The 22,290-nt window shown below is 42.8% G+C and overlaps 1 long non-coding RNA gene across 1 annotated transcript in view; it reads right to left on the reverse strand.

The window, feature by feature from the left end:
- Window positions 1-675: 675 nt before the first annotated feature.
- LOC308464896 overlaps window positions 676-22,290 on the reverse strand; it is a 192,192-nt gene continuing 170,577 nt past the window's right edge. Inside the window, exons 3-5 of the long non-coding RNA XR_013980177.1 lie at window positions 21,600-21,636; window positions 19,761-19,908; window positions 676-737 (exon numbers count right to left, since the gene is read on the reverse strand). This is a non-coding gene — a long non-coding RNA (uncharacterized lncRNA). The remainder of the gene's footprint in view (window positions 738-19,760; window positions 19,909-21,599; window positions 21,637-22,290) is intronic.

Below are 22,290 nucleotides of genomic sequence, written 5' to 3' on the forward strand. Positions count from 1 at the left end.
TGTGTTTTTCTTATAAATTCTGGTGGTCTGGTTGGGTTTTTTTGCATGCATCTTTTTGATGGCATCATTTAACTTCTGGCTGCTCCCCCTAATTTGTCTTTCCTAGCTCCCCCTGAGGCAGCATTGCCTCATGGGAGATTGCTAGCACTGAGTAAGAAAACACATTGAAAGAGTTAATTCCAGTCCTCTTTGTTTCCTTTCTGCATTCCTTCGCTGCAGGGAATGTAGCCTTACAGCCATTTATGCTGCTACAGCAGCAACAGCAGGGATTCTGTGCGAGCGCTCTATGTGAAAGCAGGATGGAATGGTATCTTCAGCGAAAGAGCCAGCAAATTGAATTACTTGATTGGTGAAGTAAGATGGGGTAGGGGTTGGGGGAAGAGAAACATGTCCTCAAGGGTAGACAACAGAACGTACCCCTTATGGAGAAAAAGAGCTGATGATATCAACAAGGACATTACAAGGAAAGAAGGCCCTGTCTTCTGCCTCATCAGTTAACCTCTGTTACAAAGCCATGCAGAGCAACTGATTGAACAGGATCACACAAACAGGTGTAAAAGCCAGCAGGGATGCCAGTACTGGTACATTGTGTCTGGATTGGGGCCCCTGCATCTCTCCTCCCTCCCCCAACAAGAATCGCTGCTTGTGTACATATATTAACTTAGCCTAGCTTACCTCACGGGGCTGCTGCAAATATTAAAAGGGGGTGGGAGTAAAACATACGCAGCCGTAAGCTCCTGGGTGGAAAAGGAAGATAGAAATGTATGTCACAGAGCACATTGTTAAACTATGGGGTGCGCAATGATGGCTACCATATTGGATGGCTTTAAAAGATTAGACAAATTTGTGGTGGATAAGGCTGCCTGTGGCTACTAGCCAAAGCATTTATGTTCTGTCTCCTTGTTGGCCACCACAGAAGGAAACCACCCTGGGTGGGGTTCAAGGCAACCTATGGAGACTTGTCTACTTTCCATCTCCTACCACATCCTGTTTCCTGGATGTTCATAGATAGCAGTAAGCATCTTAGACTGTGAGACAGGCTGGCCACCCAGAAATACACACCCTGCTGCTCTGAGGTACTTGGTGGAATGTTCTGACCCCCAAACTCTCAGGTCCTGGTGAAACTCCAGAAACCCATTCCTTCCTCTTATCCTTTTTTCGGAACAGATAATTTTCTGCATTTCTTTCTTTCCGCTTCTCTCTGCCTCCTCTCAGAGTTGGCCCACACATGAGGCAAGGTGAAATGACCATCCCAGGTGGCAGGATCCACAGGGGTAGCAGATCCCAATGTAGATCTTTCCGCCCCACTCATTCCTGATATAGACCTTCACTCACCCCTTTTTTCCTGGCAGGGAGCAGGGACACTATTTTGTGGTTCACCTCAAGTGCCAAAATTCCTTGGACCAGCCCTGCCTCTTCCATTTCCCAACTTTCATAATATCTCTGCTTTTGCACAGCAGTTCCACAGTTTGTATAGGTTTCTGTTGCAGCTAGCTAGATCCCTAGCATCGCTTTCCACTCCTTCTACAGGGATAGTAAAATTTCCCACCCCTACCTCTGTCACATCAACAAGTTAAGTGTCTGCTGTTGATCCCGCCAAAGTGAGTTGTGAAGCCCATGCTCAATTTTCCTCAAATGATCTCTCCTACAGTTATTGCAAAAATTATATGAAACAATAGAAAGGATATGATATGTCCTTTGTTACATTTCTCAGAAGCATTATATCCACATATATAAAGAATTAAGACTTGGGGCATGTGGTGGAGCTGTCACACAACACATCAAGCACACAAACAGCACATCTCCATTTTTCAGCATTGTTTCAGAATCATGTGAATTGACCTTTGCCCTCTGGCAAACCAAACTTGTGAAGAACCAGCGTTGCTGTCTTCTGGATTTCAAAAGAGAAAGATTCAGACCTCTGACAGGCTTTGAAAGATGGAAGTGTGCTATTTCATCTACTATGAAAGTTGACGTTCAGCTACAGAAAGTATGGCATTATGTAAAATGATAGATTGCATACATCTGATACAAGCAAACATCAAGGACATCTTGTCATCAATGTTTATCACTTTTGCAGCAGTCTTAGTTTTGAGACACGATTCAGTACCTGCTAAAGACTAACAAATATTTACATGAACAAGAAAAGTGTGCTTCATAGGTCCGTTTAATGTGACGAGTGTTGAAGTGGGATGTGCATCACAAACGATTACATAATTTGAAACCTGCACTGTACGACAACTCCAGATTCTGTTGTACTACTTCAAGATAGCTACTGCATGGAAGGCAGTTGAAAAGGTTGGAATGCCTGTTCTTACAAACCATTTGAAAACACACCATGGTGGGCCACAAGTAATCTGTGGGTTTAATGGAATGGTTGCTGTAGCATGCATTACTTTACCATTCCAATTCCACGTATTTTCTCAGCAATGCTGTGATGTAGGTTGTGCTGGAAAACAGTACAGTAATTTGTCCAATAGACTTCAGAGCTGAGTTGGAATTTGTACCTTATTTTCCCATGCTGTACAGCAGTGGCGTAGCGTGGGTTGTCAGCACCCGGGGCAAGGCAAGTAATTTGCGCCCCCTAACCTCCACACTGCACCGCACGCCTGGCACCCCCCCCCTCCACAGTGGGCGGCAACCCGGCGGCTCGGATCGGATTCGCACAGCCAGCACTGCAGTGAGAGAGAGTGAATGAGCCAGGTAGGGGCAGAGAGCTGCGAGTGCGAGCGTGCCCCCCCCCCAGATGTTGCGCCCGGTGTGGCCGGCCCCCTTGCACCCCCACGCTACGCCACTGCTGTACAGTACTTAGCACAATAGTCAATCCTGCCCTGTTAAGAATTACATTGCCTTGGAACCTACAGGTATGTCCCCAGGAACTCTGCATCTGAAATGCTGCCACTCGTGGAAGGAGGCCAGAAATCCCTTCTTTCTGTGCAGCCCCTTTCTGTCCTCTGAAAATTTGCTCTAGAGGATGGGAAATCTTCCACAACACTGCAAGAGGTGGCCCAGGGGTTGGGGGGGAGTACAGAGAAAAAGTGGAAATGGGAGAAAATCACCTCCCCCTCTTCTGCTGGTGGCATCTCCTGCTAGATCAGAACTCCTTGAAGGAGCTCATTCATAGATGAGCAAATCAGGATCCAAGCCACAGTGTGCTGTGCTTCTGAGAACCCATATTGTGAGTTCTACAGTTTGGAAAAGGAATGCACTGTTTAATATCCACCCCACTGTCTGTGGAGCATTTTTAAGATGAAGGGACGGAACCAACAGGTTTATTTCTATAACTAAGAGTGTCATGGTGATTGAACACGCTATTTTTGTAGGTCAGGTCATTGCACAAACTACCTTGCCGGCTTATTAGTGTAAACCAGAGGAACTGGCAGACTGCTGCACACCTCAGCACAGGATGGTGCCCAGTTCAATCTCAGAGGTTGTATTTATGCAGCAGAAAGATATAGAACTCATTAACTTGTTTCCCCTGTGCAAGGTACTCTTTTCCCCTGGAAAGAAATATTGCGCATTGACAGAACTATATTGTGAAGTGCTTCTTATATGCTGCGCCCTTCCCCCTGCAACACCCTCAATGCTCTTATGAATGAAGGTAGTGCTTTTGTGGTTTGCTGATATAAACAGGATAGCAAAAAAAACAACAAGTCAACAGCTATTTTAATGGTTTTATCCTGGGAAGATGTAAGCTTTTAGAATCTGACACCATTTACAAGTAGAGCATCCTGGCAAAAATGGACCACTTGGCACTCTTTCTTCAAGGAACTTAATTCAAGCTGGTGCTGAGTGTAATTGGGATAGGACGAGCGTTCGCAGCTAGGCAGGAGAAGGAACAGCAACAGTCAGAATTCATGGTTCATTAAAACGCTGTTGTTTACCATTCTCTCCGTGGCTGTCATAATCAATCACTCTTCTTAACAGTTATTTGCTAATAAATGCTTCTGCTTTTCATGCTTCAATATACACAGCACGCAGGAGCCATTTGTCACTAACGTTCAACAAAAGAGCCCCTGCTGTCAGGTCACACAGCATCAGCAAGACATTTTATATTTCAAATGGGAAAGTAAAGAAATTTTAGTGTATGGGACCAAAGATTCAGCAAAGCCCAATGGCCTTCATTTCCCTCAAAACAGTATATTTTAAGATGGTTGTGGTGATTTGCAGTGTTATTAGCAATGGATAAATGCTCGTCTTCACCGGCAATGGGTAGGGCCCAAGATTGGGGGGGGGGTCCAGTGCGTGTTGCATGTGTGTGATGTCATACGCATGATATGCATCACATGATGTCACACATCTTTTCCAACGCCATGCAGGCTGGACCGACATGTTCTAGCAGAAGGCTGTTTTGGCCTGCGCTGTGTCGCAGACCCTCCAAGGGTCCCTATTTTCCAGGGATGTCCCTGATTTAGAGAAGTTGTCCCCATTTCTGATTTGATCCCGGCATGTCCTGCTTTTCCTCAGGATGTCCTTATTTTCATTGGAGAAATGTTGGAAGGTATGGAGTTATCCGACCCCCGAGTCGTCGGAAGGCAATCCTGTATGGGGAAGTTTTTTAAATGTTTAATGCATGGGTATGCAAACTAAGGCCCAGGGGATGGATCTGGCCCAATCGCCTTCTAAATCTGGCCCATGGACGGTCCAGGAATCAGCGTGTTTTTGCTTGAGTAGAATATGTCCTTTGATTTAAAATGCATCTCTGGGTTATTTGTGGGGCCTGCCTGGTGTTTTTACATGAGTAGAATGTGTGCTTTTATTTAAAATGCACCTCTGGGTTATTTGTGAGACATAGGAATTCATTCATTATTATTTTTTTCAAAATATACTCCAGCCCCCCACAAGGTCTGAGGGACAGTGAACCGGCCCCCTGCTGAAAAAGTTTGCTGACCTCTGGTTTAATGTTTTATTATGTTATATATATGTATATGTTGGAAGCTGCCCAGAGTGCTGTGGCAAACCAATAAGATGTGTGGGGTATAAATAGTAAAATTATCGTTATGGAATGGGACGTCCCTATTTTCACTGGAGAAATGTTGGAGGGTATGGTATCCGGAGATACTGTGATTAGATCTGTGCCTTTATTTATCTGACTTGTAGGCTGGCCCCAGCTAAGAAAATATTTTCCCAGGGAGGTTCATGAGGTATGGTAGAAAAGGTGTTCATGTGGGACACGCATGGTACTGAATATAAGATCACACATGTTATCATCTTGACATTCCTAATATTTTTCAGAAACTGGTGTCTCACATTTTATTCACGTTTCATTCTTGTTTTGCCTCCCTATACAATACAGAATGGCTGGAACATGCCTTTCATTGAAAAACCACCATGGAGCCCACTTGCAACTACAGTGGGAGTCAGCAATCTGTTGAATACAGCCATGATATTATTTGAACAATATGAAGGAGAGTGTGATTACATAAATTCCATTTTTGTGTGTGACAGAATTGTGCAATATGGGGCAAGATAACACACAAAGAGACACTACAACACACACACACACTTCTAAATACAAGGAATTTAGCACATGGGGAGGCTTACTTCATGGCCACACCTTTAAAATACGTTAATATTGTCTTTCATGGTTCAGTACATCTGTTTGTTATTTCCACAATTCATCCTGCTTTCAGCGTCCATCTGATGAATTAGCTCATCTGAGGTGCCTGAACTAAAAATAGACACTACATCTGTTGAAGTGAAAAGCTTGAATGACTGGCTGTAAAAATCACTACCCAGAAATTCGCAAAGCTGATCAGGCTCTTTCCTCTGTTATGAACATGACAGAGAGCAGGAGAAAGAGAGGGAGAGAAATACACAGAAACCTTCTTTCTGAATTAATAGACTTCTGTTTTTCTTATGCTGGTCGGTCAGAAGATGCTGCAGAAACAAATAACATCAAGAACCTGAAGAACAATTGTTGCAGAATGAATGAAAAGACCACAAAGGGAAAAGACCTCCATAATGTTTCTGTAGAGTCACAGTAAGAAATCTTATTAAGAAATGCTTTTAGGAAACTTTGGTCCCCTGCTGTTGTTGGACTACAAATCCCATCATCCCTAGCCAGCAAGGATGCTTCAGGAAGCAGTAAGCTCCTTCTATATTTATGAAATTTCACACTTCCTGCTCCCACATACACACATATGCATGTGCACATACACACCAACTGGCCTCTTGCACCTTGTTAAATGCTTCCAGTGCAGTATTCCCATCCTTAGCTTGCTTAGATGCTTTCCCTCACAGAATCTGGCCTACAAGCATCCTGTTGCTGACAGCTTTATGTTCTGAGAAGTTGAAATGTTTTTGAATAATCTAAGATGCCAATCGTATCCAGGAGTTTGACCATGATTTCTTCAGGCTGCAGTCCTATCCCCAATTACCTGGGAGTAAGCCACCTGCCTGAATTCAATGGGACTTGCACCTGAGTAAGGTTGTATTGTTAGTATTATTAATATTCACATTCAAACTGGTCATGTAGAAAAAGAAATGCAAATTAACTGAAGAAACATAAAGAAGCAGGACATTAATTCTGGAAATTAATTCTCAAAGATTCATTTCTAGAAATTAATTCTCAAAAATGAACTTTCACACATTAATCTTAGGCAATCACATAGATAAACAAGGTGTCTGAAGTAGTGCAACATAAGGCACGGTGACTCATGGAAGAATAAAGAAATGAAATAGTGCAAATCTTCTCATCCACACTATCCACATCCAATCCTGAATGTATTGGATTTGTGACCATTATGCTCATTTGCCTTCAGTAGCAGTGAAGCTCTGCTGGATGAAGTACAATTGCCTCTGGTCTATTTTTGGGGAACTCTGCAACGTGATTACGTTTTTCCCTCCTCCTCTGGATGACAGGGACAAGCCTAACTGCCTAATATGTGGTGCTAATAACATTGTGTCATAGATAAGAAACCATCTCTTAATAAATCACCTCACAAGAGATGCTGTCAGTGAATTCCATGCTATGGGTTGCTCTACACATATTTTAGGAGTTCCCCCCATCTATTTGCTCTGCTTGTTTGATTATCAGTGACTTGCTACCTTGAAAACTGGATTCAGCATAATGCAATTCCACATATTTACTCAATATTTTTTGTTTCGATCCTTTGCATCCCCCTTTACCCCTGAAGTAGTAGAAAGCACTGTTGATTATTGTGCTTATCAATGTGCTAGGCTCAGCTCCTCAGACACGATTCAATTTCTTTACTTGTTTTGAGGCATAAGTATATGCCGGAATCCGTGAGCTGCATGAAAAGCAAAACCCACTCAGCCTCCAGTTAAAGAATGCAGCCTTCAGAACCCACAAGAGCCCTCACTAGAAACAGCAATATTTACAAGTTGTTGCCCTTGGCTGGACCTTATACTCAGAGGCACTGAGGAGCCCCTTACTGTCTGTGTTGTTTTTCTTTTTAAAAAAATTTCAGTGTGGCTGTTTGCAGAACTTCAAATGCTTCAAGCCTGCTTAATCTTTCAACAACAAGCTCACCATGTCTTTGAGAATCGACATGGTACAGCCGTAGCTGGCGTCTTCCACCTCTAACTTATCTTTGTGCAGCTGTGGATTGCTTTTCTAAACCTCATAATCTTGTTCTTGTTTTCATTCTTGGTCTATTTCCCATGCACTCTAAGTCCTCTGCCAGCAGCGTGTGTGGAATTCTCCTCAAAGCAAACAACTGCATTATAAACCTCACTCTTCTGTATATCTCTACTTGGGGCTAATATTGATATCAAAGTAATCAAGCCTTTGGGGGGGGGTTGGGGGGAATCTATTTTCCCACAGGAATGTTACAAATAATTCAGTGACTCAATCAACATGACAGATGGATTTACAAATAGCTTGAAAATGAATATCTAAACCCAATTGTATTCTCTGCCTTGGTGAGGGGAATGAAGATAAGCTCAAGGAGTCTAGCTTGTACAAGAACAACCAAGGTCTAACATTCTTCTGGGATACTGTAGCCTGAAAGCCAATGAAATGAATATCAGTTATCTACAGAAGGCAGATATTGGAGCTTTGGACGCTTTCAAAAATAGTACAAAATGCTAGGGGTTGTACATTGCTAAGTGTGAATCCCAAATTACAAGGTAAATGAAGGCGATCCATGGAAGGTTCTTACATTTTTTCAGTTGGATTGTGCCATTAATAAGGTATCTTGAGTTGAACCAGGGACTTCTTAAGATTCTGAGTGATTCTGTGGTCTTGGCTATTCTCCCCAACCCCCCCCCCCAAAAAAACCCCATAGCTGCTGCCTCCCACCCTGCAAGGATTAAAACCTAGATGATTGGGATATGTTATGGTCTTGGTATGGGTGTAAGGGATGAGAGGTGGCGGGATACCATTCATGTTGATCCAAAACCTAAATGATATGGGACTAATCTAAACTCGTGAGCTATAACATTTTAAATGAGTTATAAAAATGTCACATCAGAAGGCACTGTAGAGAAGAAGAGGAGGAGGAGGAGGAGTTTGGACTTGATATCTCGCCTTTCACTCCCCTTAAGGAGTCTCAAAGCGGCTAACAATCTCCTTTCCCTTCCTCCCCCACAACAAACACTCTGTGAGGTGAGAGAGGCCGAGAACTTCAGAGAAGTGTGACTAGCCCAAGGTCACCCAGCAGCTGCAGGTGGAGGAGCGGGGAAGCAAACCCATTTCACCAGATTAAAAGGCTACTGCTCTTAACCATTACACCTCGCGATCTGACTCCAAAGGGAATTGCATTGGGAACTAATTTTTTTATAGCTTTTTCTAATAGTGTTTTCCAGATCAGTGTAGATCCAACCATGATTGGGAGTTAGATGAGAACTTCACCTCAGATATACCAGTTCCCGTTGCCTCAGAAATACCAGTTGCCTCAGAAATACCAGTTGTCATCTATTGATCAATGACATCTGGGTGGACCATTGTTGCTATTACTGCCCAGACGACTGGCAAAGAATGCTGCCAGTATTTTAATGCCAAAGAAATTGGCATTTCTTTAAACAGTTAACATGGTCTTTACCAGGCTTAAGGATAGCAGAAAGATGAGCACCATACATTGAACTTAACAAGGGTCATAATTCCAAAGTCTCTTTATAAGCCCCTGGAAGTGTAGGGACCAATCAATCAAAATATGCTTGATTCAATTCAGCAGGAAAACTGCTGGAGCTTTCCCAGCCTTTGTATTATCAATAGCATCTTATTTTTTTCTACCTCTAATGGCTTTGTGAGAATTTCCTTCTGTTGCATATCTAGCTGTAGGAGAACCAACTGTGAGGTGGGGCGAGGGAAGAAATTCTCAACCCCTAGGATTCTTACCTTTCCTGTATAATTTAGAATAGTACTTTGAAACTCTAAATGTATTTCTTTCGGGTTCTATATACCATACTGTGCTCACCATTAATCAGCAGATTAAAATTCTGAGTTCTTTTTTACACAGTCTCGCTCCACTTTCCCATTGCTCTGAGGCACACATGTCAATGCAGATTCCGCTCAAATAGAATGTAGATTATTCAGTTCATATTTAGCACCTTGCAACATTCAGTGTAGAGCTTGAAGGAAAGGGATGCCACAGACTGACTTTAATGTTTTCTCCAAATTTTCCTCCTGCAACATTCTTATGAAAAACATATGCTATAATCCTACCTTGTATGTAAGCCTTGTATGCTTCCATTTCAGTTGCCCAAGATGTGTCCTCCTTGTTTTAAAAATATCCCCAAAGTTGTGTTATAAGTTTTCAAAATTCAAAAGTGTAAAGAAAATTAATTACCATAAGCCAAAGGTTTCCACCGCATTAGATAGCTGCATAGCAAGAGAGACTGGTGCATGATCTGAAAGAGCAATTGTGTCAATTTGACGTGTTGTAGCGTACAGTAATAAAATAGAAGAAAGCCACACATAATCTGATCAAAAACAATTTTGATGTACTAATGGAAAAATATATAATCACACTCTCTACAATGTAATATTCTCCAAGCACCAGCCAATCCACATTCAGACATTTATGCCTTCAATGCTGACCTCATTGAAGAATGAGTTTTATAAAGGCGAGTATCCCAGGTTTAATTTAATGTCTCTCACATGCCCCTTCCTCTCTGGGTCCATCCCACTGCGGCAATCATCAAGGGAAAATAATATTTTCTTCCACAGTCTCTATGAGTTTCTGCATGCAAGATGAATTTCACATGGAATTAACTCAAATTGAAGGAGTTATGCAAATCTGAACAATGAAAGTGGCTTCTTTGTAAGAAATTTAATCTTGTGTGAAGCAGCCTTCAATTATTTCTGTAACTGCACACTTTTCAGGCTGTAAACCTACACCCACATACTTGGGAGTAAGCTTCATTGAACTTACCGTAGTTTATTTGTTTGCAGTTTACTTGGGATTTACTTCTGAGTAGCAATTCATAGGGTTGCATTTTAAAAGACCTTGAGTGTGAAGCACCATCCATTCAGACTGGAATTATTCCAATTATCATATTCAGCCTTTGGATTTTATTATACATTAGTCAATAAAATTAAAGAGCCAGCTCTTATCGGGTGACATTTTCATGTGCAAATCTATCTACAGATGGGTCTAATCACATCTCAACCTTCTCTCTGTGGAAATGATCTGCTCTTGCTTGTTAAGTCTGCACCATTCACAGGCCCTGTTTCTAATATCTCAGTTAATTTTGTGGCTGTTTCTTGGTGACCTCTGCCTAATATTTTTTCATTCTCTTCAGAACACTGCTGCGAGGCAGAACATCACTTTCTCACCAGACAAACAAGAGTGTTGTTTGTTAGTTATATAGAGCATGCAGCTAACATCTTCTTTAAGCTTTGCAGAAATATTTTAAAATGGCAGTTCCTGTCCACAGACTTATATAGTCACAGTCAGGGAAAGCCTGTTCTGTTTTGCCACTTGAGGCAAAACAGGGATGTGTTACCCACTGCCATGCCATGTCCCACTACCACCGCTGCTGCTGCTGCTGGAAAGCCCCCCTGCTGCTGAACTCAGTGAGAGCTGGAGCGTTCCACAAGTCTTGCCACTCACCTTCTCTGCCCCAGGGTGGGGAAGACAAGTGGCAATGCCACACACTGGAATTGAATTGATTGAAATACTTTATTGTCATTTGTACAACTTGTATACAGTGAGATTACATGAGCACCCCCCACTCAGCTCTCTTAGTCTTAATTCCTCTCGTTTACTGATGCACACCCACCAAAACCGAAAGTCAGCTGCCCTGTTGTTATCTTTTCATTCAGCAGCCTAACAGCCCATGGATAGAAGCTGTTCTTTACCCTATTGGTGCGACTAATCATGCTTCTATATCTTCTGCCCGAGGGCAGGAGATTAAGAAAGTGCCCGCCAGGGTGTGAATCATCCCTAAGAATTTTGCTCACTCTCCTGAGGCAACGTTCTTCCACGATGTCATCCAGCGGATTCAAGGGACAGCCCATAATATCTTGTGCTGTATTCACCACCCTCGGTAGGCACTTCTCATCAGTTGATGTCAAACCAGCGTACCACACCGTGATGCAGAGTAAGTCTGCCTCTAAATGGTGAAATCAGGCGGGGTGGTGGTGGTGTTGATCTGGCAGAAGCAGAAGCAGTGGGGCTGTACTGTGGTTATTAATATTGTGCATTTGGAAGCATGAGGATGCATACAAATGGACTCTTCCTGAAAGAAAAACTGTCCAGTCCAAAAATATGGTTCAAAAGCTTTACTAACAGAGCTTGCTCCAAAACAGGCTAACAACAATCATGTTACATCCAGATAGTTGCATAAAATCATGTGCTGATCCTAGCATCGGCTGGGCATCTTAGAAATGTTAATTTCTTCTAAGCAGAGCTGAGAACATAGCATTGCCTCTCCTGCAAACAGACTGCGTTAGCCTGGAGGTTGTTTCCTCCTGGAGAGAATCATTAGCACCCCACACTCTTCAGGTGGCTTGAGAGAACAAAGACTAACTCACACAAAAGGGATATCCACAAATTAACATATGCATAGGGCTGAAATTCCATCTTTTTCATGTGACCTGAGTTAAACACCTCATGTCAGAGTAGCAGAGATACAGTCTCAGTTAATTGTTTGATTGTTAGGCACTCTGCTGCTCTTGCCTAGATTCAATTAAATTTTACATTGCTGTGTCTTCAGCAGTCTACATACAGAGTTATTTTCCAATGAAACAAGGAGTCTTTCTCCAACACAACATGGGCTGGAAGGTCCATGTTGCATATGTATTAAACAGAGCTAAAGCCCTTTCCTATGCGCTATTGCGTTTTTTCTTTTCAGATGGGGCTTTCCATATTCCATCAGTGTTAAAAGTTTTCAAGGCAAAGGTGATTGCAACAATAGCATATGCAGTCCCATTATGGGGGTCCTTTGCTAATCTAACCCATTTGGAGGTAATCCAAAACCAGTTTTTAAGAAGGTTGTTAAAAATTACCCAGGTGTGTAAGCAATACTGCTATACGACTGGAACTAAATGTTACATCTCTAGAAACCACATTATGGAAATGCATCCTCTGTTACTGGTTGGCTTTATGGCATAAACTTCCAAATCTCCACTTGATACAATGCCTCTGGAGAGATGACTTCCCTAGCCCCTGGGCAAAAATAATACATGGGAAACTTGTGTCCCTAGGACTATCTCCATCTGAACTATTAAAATTGGATTTAACTTTGGCCAAAAGAATTATAACCCACAAATTAGAGGAGATGGATTTACAATTTAATATTGCGACAGGTGGTGGCACCTGTTCGCCGATAAACCTTGGCTTAACACCACCAACGAAACTTCCATCTTACTTAACTACCTTATCTGTGGTGACGCACAGGTATGCCTTTATAATGGCTAGATTCAATGCTTTCCCATCAAACGTGTTGGGTAACAGACTCTCCAACGGACAGATCTCACTCCTCTGTGACTGTAAAAGCGGATCTATAGAATCGTTATATCATATAATCTTCTGTTGTCCATTACATTCGGCTTCACGGTCCAAGTTTCTGGCCCCATATTTATCGAGAATAGCGGACAGTCCTCAGGAAGCCCAAATAATATACTTATTAAACGACGAAGATACAAGTAGATCCAATGAAACAACTATACTTAACAGGCAGGTGGGGCACCGCCTCTTGCACTTTTGCTGCCTGAGACAGGTACTTCAGTTCACTTCATTGGTGGGCGAGCCCTGGTCACAGTGTGTGAGCCATTTGGGCAGCCATCTTCTCTGCCAGGTCTTTTCAGTGGTGGGCACCATTTCAAGAATCTTCTCACTAGGGAGGCATGCTTGATGCTGTCTTTATCTATTTGGTGGAGATGAATCAGCATATCGGGATGAGGTTCAAAAAGTCTTGACATGGTGCCTAGAGAACTTGCACCTAAATATCAGTAAGACAAAGGAGATGGTACTGGACTTTCGGAGGAAGAGAGGGGAACTAGCCCCGTTGTATATCAGGGAGGGCTGTGTGGAGAGAGTCTCTTCCTTCAAATTCCTGGGAGTTTACCTTAGTGAAGACCTCACTTGGAAAATCAATACAACCCAGGTGGTTAGGAAGGCCCAACAGAGACTCCATTTCCTTAGGGTCTTGCGTAAGAACAATGTCAAACAAAAATTGATCTTCTCTTTCTACTGGTCCACAATAGAAAGTGTCCTTTCATACTGTATTACAGTGTGGTATGCTGGTTTGACAGCAACGGACAGGAAGTCCCTACAGAGGGTGGTGAATACAGGACATAACATCATGGGCTGTCCCCTGAGTTCGCTAGATGACATCGCAGGAGACCGCTGCCTCAAGAGAGCGAGGAAAATTCTCAAGGATGACTCACACCCTGGCCAGCACCTCTTTAATCTCCTACCTTCAGGCAGGAGATACAGAAGTATAGTCAGCCGCACCAACAGGTTAAAGAACAGTTTTTATCTGTGGGCTGTTGGGCTGCTGACTGGAAAGAAATAGTGGTGCAATTGACTTCCAACAAGCACACAGAGTGTGAACAAGACTGAGTGTATGGGGGGGGGGCTTGTTTAATTTCACTGCACACAGGTGGTGTAGTGACAATAAAGGTTTATTATTTATTATTTTAGGCACTAGGTCCCAATCCGTTTCCTCTGTTTAGCTGCATTTTAACGATTTTCCAACTCAGAGAAGGCATTTTCCTCACTAATCATCCCAGTCATGGGACAGAAGCACAGAAAGTTGACAGTACCTCTTACTGCAACATTCAGCCAGTTAGGAATTTGAAAGGAGAATGGTGATAATTCAACATCAATATTTGAAATTCTGGTCAGTCTGTTGTGTATTAACTAGTGTGCTAACATGGGAATCACATATAAAGAAAAGCAACCTGGAAAATCCTGCCCTCACAAAAATGGCATATTCTTAATAAGTGTCCCAACTATATGATGCTGCTGCTAAAATCAATTTATGCATCATCATCATGTCATGACATAGAAGAAACTCTTTTATTTATTTACTTATTATTTTATTTATATACAGAGACTCTCCCATTTATTCCCACTGAATCTTACAACTGTAGAAACAAATAATATGCATTCAAACATTTCCCCAGCGCCTCATTACAGTTTCTCCCAAACCACTGCAGAATACATCAATTGGGCACCAGTCTGCCTTTAATTTTTAAAAGGATTCAGGCCCTGCATTTATGAATGAATAAATCCCACTGAAATCTATGGAACATAATCATGAGTAAATGCATTTAGGGTAGCAACTGGGATGTCAAAGAGCAGATTATCTCTGTTAGAGGCTTACTGACTGCTTGGGCTTCTTACACATCAGGTTATAGAAAAGGCAGCTGCACTGAGAATGCATTTTTGAATTAAACAAGTGATGTCCTACAAAAGAATGTGGTGTGTGTGCATGTGCGTGTGTGTGTGAGTGCACAGTGTTTCTGTCCACTTACTGTTTCTCTACTTACTGTTTCTCAGCTTGGTGCCTTAGATGGCGTGGCTCATGCCAGCTGTCTGTCAGCTCAGTCCACACCTTGAGAGTTCACCTTTCTTAGGTAGGGGGCTGCTCACAGTGGAAAGATTTCCCTGGCTGAAGAGGACATCTGTTTGTGTATGTTCTCCCTCCCCACTCCTTTCTTTTATGTGACACTTGCTTTTACACTTGGGGGGGGGGGCTCTGCCTCTTGGCCTCTCTCCTCTCCAGCCTCCTCTTCTGCCTCTGATTTTGGACTGCTCTCTGCCACAAGCTCTTCCTGCCCACGAAACCTTGTTGCTTCTTCAGCTTCTGGCACCTTCTCCTCCCAGTCTGCCACCTCTCTTTCCTCTCACCATTCATTGTCATCCCACCAATCTATTGGCTCTGAACCTTCTTCCCTTGGGGTTTTCCTAGCTGGTGCCTCCCACCCCTCCTCTGCATCCAGCCATCCTGCCTGAGGTTGAGTGGGCAGGACAGTGTAGACAGACCTTACTATAGTACAGTGGTACGTTGTGTTGTGTAACCTCCTGGTTATGGAATCTTCAGTTTACAGCCACAGCAAACCTGGAGGTGTATACTTCTGGGGTTTGCCATGCGCAGCAGCTCTCTGTGCGCCTTGCGCATGCGCAGAAGCGCCCTGTGCGCTGTGTGCATGCATGAAGCACTCTATCATGCCGTGCGCATGCGCAGAAGTGGCACCTCTAGTTGCGGTTTTTTGGGGTGTGCACAGCACCCTGAAACGAATTAAATCCATAACCAGAGGTACCACGGTATACTCAGTTGCCATATTTGGGGCCAGGAAGGATTTTTTTCCTGCAGACAAATTGACTGGTCTGCAGGTTTTTGCCTACCTCATATCAAACGTCACAACTTTGGGGATTAAGGCACAGGGTTGTATCCTTAGCTTTACCCAGCAGGAAAGGTACCCTGATAAAGGAATCTAGGAAGGACTGTCTCTGTTCAGGAGCCCACACAGGAACCAAGGGGCCACTGCACTCTTCCCAGTGGCAGCCTTGGTGGGTTTGTAGCACCTGATACAAGTCAAGGGGTCACTGCCAGTCAGGGTTGATCGACACCTACTTATCAACCAACAGTCAGGGTGCTTGATACTGGATATATATATACAAAATGCTTGGTCACAGCCTTCTTCCATCTGCAATCAATAAAAGTTGTGGCATATTTCAACTCAACACCAATGCCCTGTGTCGTATTCCATGCTAGGACTGTGCACTGAGCAGCAGGCAACATGCGCCTGGGTATGCAATGAAACTAACATTCTCTTTTTATACACTTTACATTGGAAAGAAGAAGTACAACTCAATACATTTTTCAACTCCTGGCAACTGACCAATCAAGTTCAAAAGAATCCATTTATCAACTTTCTGGATAGGTTTACAAGTAGGAAACTCCTGGAAATTCCTTGAAGTCATTGTAACTAAGTTCCCTTTGTCATCATTACTTGCTTTTAATTTGAGCCATTCTACTATAACTTTCTTGCTAGGCAGTATATCATTATTCCAGGCAATTAGTTACAACACCTGGTATAAGCTGTTCTGTCTTTAAGATTGATTCCTTTCCTAGTTTCCCCCCAGTAAGGTTCAGGTTTTTCTGGCAAACAGCTCGATGACGACTCTATCTCTTCTTTTCATTACACCCCAGGAAGGTATTAATTCGGTTCCCGAGACCTGTGGTGGCCTGGGTGTGGGTTATCAATGGACACTTACTCTTGTTAAAAAAAGAAATACTCTTGTGGTATGACTGATGGTGTATGACTAGGGATACAGCCTGTTTGTAATAGAAGCGCATTTACCTTAAAGAATCAGGTTTGCATTTTTGGTAGGCTCCTGGATCCAGCTTTGCTCCTGGGTGGTCAAGTGATGGTTGTGAGCAAGAGCAAGAAGTGTTCACAAACTTCATCTAGTGGGAAATGGAGCACCTAGAATCTTGGGGAGGCTGTATAGTTAAAGCACCATCTTCTTCCACATGATCATGCCAATCCACACAGGGCATCAGGGAAGGCCCTACACAACATTTCATCATTAGCAGAGATGTGACTGGGTCAATACATAAGAGTAAGAGTGGGTCTTCCATCAAGTTATGGAACTCCCTGCCCTGTAAGATATTTCTGGCCTACTCTGTGATGGCATTTAAATGCCCAGTAAAGTCTGTGTTAAGTTTCTTATGCCCTAGTTTTAAACATGTGTTTTGTCTGCTTTATCTGTTCAGGCAGGAAAGACTGCAGGGCAAGCCACAATTTAATGACCCTTGGGGACGGGCCCAAGCATCCCCATTGGCTGGTTGGGCCTGCTGCTAGGCAAACGCCCATCCAAGGGCTGCCGGCATTAGCCAATAGCTGGCAGCTGAGCAATTCAACCTGCCATTTGTCAGATCACTTGTGGGTCTGGGGGCTGGCCACAACACCCACCAATGAGGGTGAGCTGAGTTCAGGTGCTTTTAAAAATTTATGTCCTGGGTGTTTTGGTTTCTTCCATTGTTCTGAGCTGCCTTGGACATCACAGTAATGAGACAAAAAGGCAGAATATAAGTAACACACACACACACACACACACACACACACACACTGAGATGCATTAGGTTAACATCATGCAGGAACATTGCCAAGGCAACAGAGGTGAGGAGGATAATTTGCCATTTGAAATACTTAAATGAAGAATATTCTTCCTGTGTGTGTGAAGACCCCCTCCCTCTTTGACTGCAAGAGCAGAAAACATGCGGTCCCAGTTGCTGAAAACCTGCCCAATTGCTTGCATTTCTGTGTACATGAAAACAAGTGAGGAAATGAAGTGGCAATCACTACCTTGAAAATGTTTTAAAATGTACAACCATTTCCTTGCTAAATAATTACATTAAATACATCTAAACTACATGTTGCGGAGTAGTAATCAATCTGCAGCCTACCCAAAAGAGGCCACAGAAGAAATTGCTTTCAGCCTCTTTGTTTACACAGTTGAGATTAAATTGACAAATGTTACTGTTATTATGAATGATGGCTGGAACTTCCTGTGATTGCTAGATAAAACAAGAAGCCCAGGATTATTGTTGTGATTACCTGGGAAACAGAAAAAACATACTCTAATCAGGCTTACAATTTGAACAGTCTGACTGATCTCTCCCCTCTTCTCTCTAATGTTCAAATCCCACTTTTAGAATTTTTAATTGACTGACTTTGTCATTTGAGAGTTATACACTGTAATAAATAATCAGAACATTATGTGAAAATGGTTTGTGGGTGAAATACGATAATTGAGAGCACTGTTCCTGTCACAAATAACCAATGGTGATGATTTCCAAGCCATTGATTCTGAACTACTTTTGCAGAAGTCAACGGGCCATTGAGAACATTAATCGTTCAACCTAGACCCACTTTCATTTGGGGAGCCATTTCTTTTTACCCTACATTTGCATGTTGGTGCTGCTGCTGTTGCAACCCACATTAGATCAAATCATGACATGGCAGAGGGTCTTAACCAGGCATAGGCAACCTTCAGCCCTCCAGATATTTTGGCCTACAACTCCCATGATCCCTAACTAACAGGACCAGTGGTCAGGGATGATGGGAATTGTAGTCCAAAACATCTGGAGGGCCGAAGGTTGCCTATGCCTGGTCTTAACCCACCAGCTGAAGACCAATGACACAGAAAATAGTTGTTCTAGGTGCAGTGTGCTCTGCAGGGAGAGCACTATTCAGCACTTAGTTGCACATGATCACATCACAGTAGCACACAGGTGACTCTAGATGATCAATGAATAACCCCCAAAACAGCTAGGAATGACCTTCTGGGTTCATAGATGGACTATATAAGAATGGTCTGTTGATTTGCTTCTCTGTGAACATACAATTTGGCTGCCCACTTTTAGACTCTGATGAGGAGGCCACATGGATCTTCTGTTTGATCCAGTATGGCAATTGCTATGTTCTTAGCTAGTGACTTGCTAAAGGCCGCATAAACATAGGAAACAGCAATGTTAGGGCTGCCATATGTCATTACCAGGATTTCAAAGGCGGAATTGACGTCCCGGGGAAATTTCCGAAATGTGGCACTTTGTCCTGGATCTTAGGCAAGTCAATCGAAAAATTGCAACTTTCCAGTTTGTCTAAAAAAAGTTTGTCTAAAAAAAATTGGGGGGATTTCCTAAAAAAATAAGCTCTACAATTTTTGGAGTCTTCCTAAAGAAAGTTCAACTTTTGGGGTGTCCTGGTTTTTACTTTTTGAAATATGGCAACCCTAAGCGATGTGAAGTTGCAGGCATTCGCATATCATTAGGATGGTGATATGTGCTGATGCAACTATGTCTGCCCTTAGATGACAGTGAATTTTCTCCTGATTTCAAAACTGCATCATTTAAGAAACTTTCAAAAATCATTTCTCTGTCTGTTCTTGGCAGATTTCTACATTACAGAGTGAGACTGCACTTTGCAAGGATTTAAATAATGCTGTGGAGAAATATGGCTAGATCAGAAGGGAAGTTATATAGACACCTTTGGGGACCGTAAACAGCAATGCCAATACAGATAAAGGCATCACTTAAAAGCTTTTTAAATTGCACTCTATGTACCCATCTCATCGCATGGGGAATACCAGCTACTTGCAATTCCTATCTCCTTCCACTTCCATAATTTATCTAGCTCAAAGAAGCAATAATCAATTATCTAGTACATAGGCATAACCTAGGTCCCCTAAAAGAGCTGTCCTGGCACATTCCAGTGGTATGGAAGTGTATTAATGTAGATAAGAGAGCACAGGTTGTGAGCATTTGATGAGGTTTATGAACATTTCCTATCATGTTGTAAAATATAATCAACTGATAAAGATGTACCTTACCGTGTAAGCCATTGTCAGAGACTGTCAGCAAATGTAAGCCAAATGTTAAGCTCTTCTTTTAAATCTTCTCAGATACTCTTTTGTGCCCCTGCATTCACCAGAGTATAATGTTGGCTGAGCAGCTGTGGAAGTTGTACTCTTTGCATGTCAATTTAAAAAGAGAATTGTTGTCAAGAAAAACAAAAGCGGAAGAGCCATAGCTCAGTGGTAGAGAACATGAGTTTAATGCAAGTAGTCCCAAACTCAACCCCTGGCATTCCCAGTTAGGGTTGGAAAAGGCTCGTGTTTGAAACTTTGGAGAGTTGTTGCCAGTCTAAACTATGCTGATCTAGATAGATCAATATGGCAGCTTCCAATCTTCTATTTATGCTGGGATACAGCTTCAGTACCATCTCAACCCATTCTAAGGGTTCGGACACACTTCTGCTACTCCCATGCCTAGAATGCATGGGTCTGAGCGGTTTTCTGTTTGCCCCACCACTTTCCCCTCAAAGTGGTGCAGAATCGGAGCAAGCACCAGCCCACGGAAAACCCAATAGACGTTTGCTCCGATTCAGTGGTAAAGATTGGGTTTCCACTGGGGGAAGTTGTGTGACAAGCAGAAGTCTGAACAAGCCCTCAGTCTTTGTCTGTCTTGTCCTCCTGAAGGGTGAAAAGTGTATCTAGTAAAGTCAAGGAGGAGGGAAGTTCAGGTTGAGGAACTTATAGCATTTAACTGTAGAGAACCCTTCAAATGCCACTTCCTCCCCCTCTGCAAAAAAATAAAAAATAAAAGGGTACTGAGTCATAGCAGCAGCTACTCTCAGGCAAGGTGACAGGTAAGGCAAGGCTAGTGATACTAGAAGAAGCTGTCCAAGTTTAAGAACTCAATTATCAGGGCAAGGAGTTTAGAACTGCAGGGAAGCAGCAGAATTATCAATGGGTTGACACCCCCATGTGCCAATCTTTTAAGGATGGGGCAGGTTGAGATTACTCGTGAGCCTATTGAGTGTGCAAACACCCACAGCAGTGGGGATGATGTGTTTCTTCCCAGTGATAGGAGCACCACCAGGTTTTAGATGACCAGGTTCTGCCCTGCCCTTCTGACTCTGCTACCTCTACCCCAGTGGTTGGCTGGTGCTCAACATGGGGAGATGGGAGGTTGACAAAGGCAGCTCTGGGGGAACACAACTGGTTTGGTAGCACGAAGCTTCAGGGGTGCAGCAGCAAGCGCCACAACTATGACATTGAAGGAAGAGGTGGGGGCACCAGATTTTGGCATTGCATTGGGTGCAACTGAAATTTTAGATACCACTCTGAAGGTAGAAGCCCAGCTTCCTCATCTGGGGCCAGTGCCATAGCATGGGGGGTGCAGGGGGAGCCGGCCGCACCGGGCGCAACTTCTGGGGGTTAGGGTTAGGGGGCGCAAATCCACGGGTTAGGGGGCGCAAATTACTTGCCTTGCCCCGGGTGCTGACAACCCATGCTACGCCACTGTCTGGGGCAGCCAGCTATATCCTAGATGGGAGAAGTGTCTGTCTCCTGGGTCAGAAATTGGTTTTCTTGATCAAATCTATCCCGGGGGGGGGGGGTATTTACATCTATTTTTTGGTACAAAGCTTATACCAAGAACAAACTTAGCTGGTCTCTAAGGTGCTACTGGACAATTATTATATATATATATATATATATATATATATATATATATATATATATAGACTGTGTCAGACCAGCATGGCTACCTACCTGAATCTGGGTACAAAGAAGTGAACTATACGTACCATCAGTGTGGTACAGTATGGGTGTTACTAAATTCATATCTAAAAGCAAGATGTGAACCACATACAAATATTTTACTACCTGGTGAGTCTGGTGGTTGGGCGGCCTGTGGACTTCCCTGTGTTGACACAAAAATGGCAAGAAATTCATTATACACATCTGTTACTATTAACTGTCAAACCTTCCCAGCAAAAACTGGATTTCTATAAAGCTTTCCAATTTGTTTTCCCTTGCATGACAGAAAGGAATATAAATTGGATCTCCTTCAGTTTCTATTTTTAGAAGAAATCAAATGGCTCACAGGTTCATCTTAAGCAATGCTGACAGAAAGCTGGAGAGCCTCAGCCACAGATATACATTCTCATTATCCTGACCACATCCTGTACAACCACTTTCTTTTGGGTTGCCCTAACTAGTCACTGGGAATGATAACTTGTTGCATCTTGTTGATTTGAACAAGTAAAATAATATGTTAATTCATGGCTTTTCTTATAACATGTGTTTCAGAATTATTGCAGTAGTTGCCTAGAAAATGTGCAACATGATAATTAACATAGGTATTAGAATTTTTTAAAAAATATATTAAACAAACCCTACATTCTTTTCATTAAGCATGTAATCAATATATAATCTATGATATAAGAAATATATGAGGTTTTCCTCATGTTATGTTAGTAGATGAACGGAAGAATGGAAGAAAGGAGTTACAGTGGTGCCCCGCAAGACGAATGCCTCGCAAGACGAAAAACTCGCTAGACGAAAGGGTTTTCCG

Source organism: Podarcis pityusensis (genome assembly GCF_964106645.2).
Source record: "Podarcis pityusensis genome assembly, chromosome: 1".
NCBI classification, from domain to species: domain Eukaryota; kingdom Metazoa; phylum Chordata; class Lepidosauria; order Squamata; family Lacertidae; genus Podarcis; species Podarcis pityusensis.